The following is a 5,950-nucleotide window of genomic DNA, read 5'->3' on the forward strand; positions in this document are numbered from 1 at the left end:
ATATCCGTTAAGTATTCTCCAGGGTGCTGAAAAATATCAGATGCCTTGTTTTGCACATGATATGCAGGCCCTTAAATATGGAGGGGAACCTGAAACGCCTGCTCTCAGTATTGACCCTGATGTCTGTACCTAGGAAATGTGGGTCTTTTCCCTAGGGGTGTTAAAATCATAGCCCTTTAAGGTGGGTTGAAGCAGTGGGAGATGGTCCTGTCCTCAGAAATGACATCACTGTCTTATAAAAGAGGCCTGAGCAAGCTCATTCTGCTTATATTCTATGTGATGAACAAGAACCAATTAGGCCTTTACCATGAGTCTAATTCTCTACCATCTTGATCTCATGCTTCCTGGCATCCAAACCTATCAGATACACATTTCCTTTGCATATTAGTTAACCAATGCATGGCACAATGATACAGCAATTTAAGAAGATACATGTGTGTGTGTGTGTGTGTGCTAGCTACCTCTATGTCAACTTGACACAAGCTAAAGCCATCTGTGAGATGGGAACCTCAACTGAAAAAAATGCCTCCTCTTAAGATCTGGCTGGAGGCAAGCCAAAAGGGTCCCTTCCTAGTTAGTGTTTGATGTGGGAGGGCCCCGCCCCCTCCATGGCCTCTTTATCAGATACTGCCACCAGGTCCCTGCCCTGCTTGAGTTCTTGTCCCGAATCTCTAGAATGAAGAGCAGTGATCTAGATGTGTAAGCAAATAAACTCTTTCCTCCCCAAGTTCATTTGGCCATGGTGTTTCATTAAAGCGATATTTATCCTAAGTAGGACAATGTGTATTATGTGCACATAGGTGCTTTTTCAATTTCTTTTTTGCAATCATGGTTTTCACTAAGAGATATGTTTATGCCTACTTTTCTCATAGCATAATCCTCAATGCATAGTGAAAGGAGAAACTGAACTTTTCTGCATACGCATATGCTTAAAATATGTAGACTATGAGATAGGGAAAAAACCATCACCCAGAGACAGATTGAGAGGGCCTGACTTGGCATCCATTTGTTGTTGAAAGATAGAATATGTGGCTTTATTTGTACAGAGGGTACTCTCATCACACTATGTAAAGGCACAACTTTTGTCTTTATGAGCTAGAACCCTGACTACTTTATGGATGTTGATTTTCCAACTGAATGGATAATGCCAACCGATGTCTTTCTAAGTTTTTTCCTATGTCATACGAGCATAGTGTTTGGAAACTGTATGTCTGATAGTACGTTCCCAGCAAAGATTAGGTTTACATTCCTCTAAAAAGAGACTCTTTCATAAGATATGGAAGATGAAAGGGAAGCTAAGCCCTTGTTAGCCCTGACACTGGCAGCCAGACAGGCCCTGGAGCTTCTGCAGAAAGCAGACGTGAGCTCTGCAGTGATTGCCAGAGCTCTGGAGAACATCCACTCGGGTACTTTGGCAGCTGACATCACTGGTGTTACTATCTTAAGATTTCTTCAACAGCCTATCTTCCCAAGGATATGGGCAGCTTTCTCTACTGTTGTAGGCAGAACTGTAAGTCCCCTGAGCTAATATGTTGAGGCAGTAACACTCAGTGCCTAGATGAACCGATATATGGAGCCAGGGACCTCAGTGACTTGTTTTAAGTTCTGATCATGCTGTGGCATAGACTGCTTTCAATATGAGAAGGAAAGATTGGAAAACGCAGGAAAGGACTGGAGACCTACACACAGAGAGAAAAGACCATATGAAGATGCAGAGAGATGCTAATCATTTGCATGCTGAGGGGACAGGCCCCAGAAGAAACCAGTCCTGCTGCCGCCTTTACTCTAGAAGCCCAGCCTCCAAAGTCATTAGAGCATAATTCATATCATGGGATGACCCAATCAATAGTGTTTCATGATAACAAACCCTATAAGATGAAAACAACCTCCAGCTTTTCCAAGAATTTTGCTAGTTCCTCTCTCTCTCTCTCTCTCTCTCTCTCTCTCTCTCTCTCTCTCTCTCTCTCTCTCTCTCTCTCTCTCTCTCTCTCTCCCTCCCTCCCTCTCTCTCTCCCTCCCTCCTTCCCTTTCCATTACTTGTTTTAGAAATATCATATTTTAAAAAATAGTTTTTTTCCTTTGACCCTAACCATATTGATATAAAATTTCACTCTGAAAGATCAAAACAAATAATGAATCACTAGAAATGATTAAATAACATGAAAACAAGGGTATTTCACAGTATTTTATACTACAAGAATATTAGCTGAAGCAAATGGACAAACGTCATGTGTGAGACATGGCAGCTTCTAAATTCCTACTGTTCATTGGGTCATGTCCTATGTATCTGAGGAATTATTCAATAAACTACATTTTGTCTTGTTGAGATTTGTCTGAATAAGATGTAACATCTTTCTCTCTCGCCGACTGCCAAACACTAAAGAACAGTTGTCATGCTGGGGAGAGAACAAGGTGAAAAGTGTTTCTATCATTCCTTGGCCTCTTCTTCAGCCTCTGACGTTTTCCCTGTTTGTGACAGCTAGTAGTACAACCTATTCAGCTATTAAGATAAGTTAGTATCCAGGGCTTACAGTCGGCAGATTAATATTCATTTTCTTAATTTTATTTTTAAGATATACTGATAATAGCCAAAACACTGCTCCCAAATGTTTGTTGGAGGATTGAGACTAGTGTACTGAATGCTTGGGATGTGTTTGCACTATGTGAGGCTGACACCTACCATTGTCAGCATCTGGTCATCTAGTGATCTGCTGGTGGAGCTGAGAACAAGTTTAACAAGAAACTCTAACCAGGCAATGGACATGTTTTTTTTCTCACTAACCCTTCTAACTTGTAGTGTTTTGTTCTCTTTGATGCTGTAATGGAATTGCTTTCTTTAGTTTTTGGATTTAGTCTGCATTCCTAGCATACAAGAATAGAGTCGTGCACTCTGCAGCTTTGATGAGCTTAGTAGCCATAATGGTTTTTATTCCCAGAAAGCTCAGAAAAAAATTTCATGTAGTGTGTGTGTGTGAGTGTGTACACTCATGTGTGTTTTTGTCTGTTGTATGTGTATGTATATGTGTTTATGTATGTATGTATGCATGTATACATGTGTGTGTGTGTACATGCATGGGTGTTTGTATGTGGAAGCCAAAGTTGACTTTCATTAGGTGTCTTCTTTAAATGCTCTCTACCTTTCACTGGACCTCACTAATTCCACTGGACTGACTGGCCAACAAGTGTCAGAGATTCCGTTGTCTTCAGCTCCCTAGAACTGGGATAACAGGCAGGTACGGCCTCATGGGTGCTGAGGATGAGATCACATCATCACGTGTAGGGCAAGTTCTTTACCAGTTAGACCAGCTCCCTGACACTGTCTTAAGACTTTCTAGATACAGATCCTGTAATCTGCAGAAAAATAGCTCTGTTTCTTTCTCTCCAGCCTGAATGACACTTATATACTTTTCCTTTGTCAATGCTCTGACTAGAAAATGCACAGGGATGGTGCAGGAAAGCAGCAAAAACAGACATCATTGTTGTGGTTACCAGCTGTGCAGAGGCATCTCAGTCTTTGCCTGTCTTCACACTTATTTTCAGAGACACTCTTTATCATCTGAGGAATCGCCACTCTCTTCCAGTCTTAGTGTTTTCAAGATAAAATGGTGTTGGTTTTTGTTAATACTTCTCTTTTTATTTTGAGGTGATTGTATTCATTTGGCTTTTATCCTATTGCTATGACATCATACATTAAGTCATTTGGAATGCTAAATTAAATTAACATTCTTGATGATAATCTCACTTTCACATGATATCAAATATTGTCTATATTCTCCTGGATTTGGCTTTAGGGCATATTGTTCAGTAATATTTTCCTATAAGTGTGAGATATGGGTATATTTTTTCTTATTTTGATGTGCCTTGAGTCTCATATTCATAGAGTTTCTTGGAATTAACTGATCTCATCCTATCTTCAAAATTTTGTAGAGTTTAACCACAGGAGGAAAATTATATAACCAGTCAATTCTTTTATACATTGCTCCTTGAAGCCCTGTGTCTCCAGGAATGTGTCCATTTTGTCTGACTGGAATGTGGTTGTTCAGGATTCCTCTCATAATTTTTCTTTTGTTTTTTGAGAATAAATTCTTCTCTCATACAATATAGCCTAATCACAGTTTCCCCTCCTTCCATTCTTCCAAGCTCTTCCTATATCCCTGCTCCCCAAGATCTTGTTCCCTCCCACATTTACCCTTCAGAAAAGAGTAGGCCACCAAGAGACAACAACCAAACCCAACAAAACAAGATACACTAAGACAAAGGAAAACCCCTCATACCGAGGGTGGATAAAGGCAACCCAAGAGGAGAAAAAATGTTCTAAGAGCACAAAAGAGTCAGAGACACACCTGCTCCCACTGTTAGGAGTCCAGTGGGAACACCAAGATAGCAGCCATAACATGTACACAGAAGACCTGGTGTATACCCATGGCCCACTGAATCAACTAAACAGGGTCATATGGCCTCACAGAGACTGAAGTTTCATAATTGATTTTATTCCGCTGCTTTAAAGCTACACATGTTCTTTTTTTTTTTTTATTATGATTTTACTAATGTGAGTCAGTGGTTTCCTTTTATTATGATGTGAATGATTCCTAGGGCAACAGTATAATTATTTTATGACTTTTTTTTAGCTTTTCAATTTTAAATTATTTACTTTTAAAGAAGTTTATATATGAATACTATTTTATCTTATTCCTCCTTTCTTTCCATTCAACTCCTTCCAACCTTGAGTCCAAAGCCATCACTTTTTCTTTAATTATTATAGTTCCACATATGTGTGTGTGTGTGTGTGTGTGTGTGTGTGTGTGTGTGTGTGTGTATTTATATAGATATAGATCCACGTCTTAGTGAGTCACTGTGTACCTGTGCTTTGGCCTGAACATTTGCAGCTGGATAATGTTTCCAAGAGCTTGGCCCAGAAAAATACTCATTCTCCTCCTGGCAGCCATTAAATGCTGTGGCTCTTTATCTAGGTGCAAGGCCTTGTGAATTTTCTTCCACTCATGTTGGTACATTAGCTGGTGTTGTCGTTACGCAGATGTTGGAAGGTAAGCATTTTTGCTGTAATTTCATGGATGTACCTTCCCTGCCATCCTTAGAAAACACTAGCTCTCAGCAGGCACCGCTACAATCTTTACACCCACTCCTATGGTGATTTTGTCTGAGCTTTAGGTATGAGGGTGGCATTGTAGATGTGTCAGTTTGGGTTGGCACTCCACACTCACTTCTTCTTTATTTTTAAAAGTTACTTTTTAGCTGGGCATGGTGGAGCACGCCTATAATCCCAACACTCAGAGGACAGAGGCAGGTAGATCTCTATGAGTTCAAGGCCAGCCTGGTCTATAGGACAAGTCCAGGACAGCCAAGGCTACACAGAGATATGCTACTTTGAAATAAAACAAAAATATAAAAGTTACTATTTTATTTTTTGTTCAGTGATTATGACCATAATTTTACTATGTCACAGGTCTGCTTCAGTCATATACTGTCTTATTTGTAGAGGGATATAGGAATATATTTATGTATAATTATGTCTTCTACCCATTTGACAGCTGGTATTGTTATATGTACTATGTGCATATATGTTATGCATCAAGCATATATAAAAAGAAAAGTGTTAACAAAAGCCAACCCCATTTTATTTTGCAAACACTGACTGGAAGAGAATGGAAACACCTCAGATCATACAAGGCATCTGTGAAAACAAGAGAGAAGATAGGTGAAGACTGAGAATTTCTCCTTAGCTGGCAAGCCAGGCAACAATGTCTGGCTTTGCTGCTTTTTAAAAACTATTTTACAATACTTATGTTTTCTTTTTAAAAGCTGAAGTTTATGTACAGCTTGTTACATTTGTCTTCTTTTTTTTTTTTTATTAATTTATTCTTGTTACATCTCAATGTTTATCCCATCCCTTGTATCCTCCCATTCTTCCCCCCCCCCATTTTCCCATTAT

Source organism: Acomys russatus, chromosome 17 (assembly GCF_903995435.1).
Source record: "Acomys russatus chromosome 17, mAcoRus1.1, whole genome shotgun sequence".
In the NCBI taxonomy this organism is placed as follows: domain Eukaryota; kingdom Metazoa; phylum Chordata; class Mammalia; order Rodentia; family Muridae; genus Acomys; species Acomys russatus.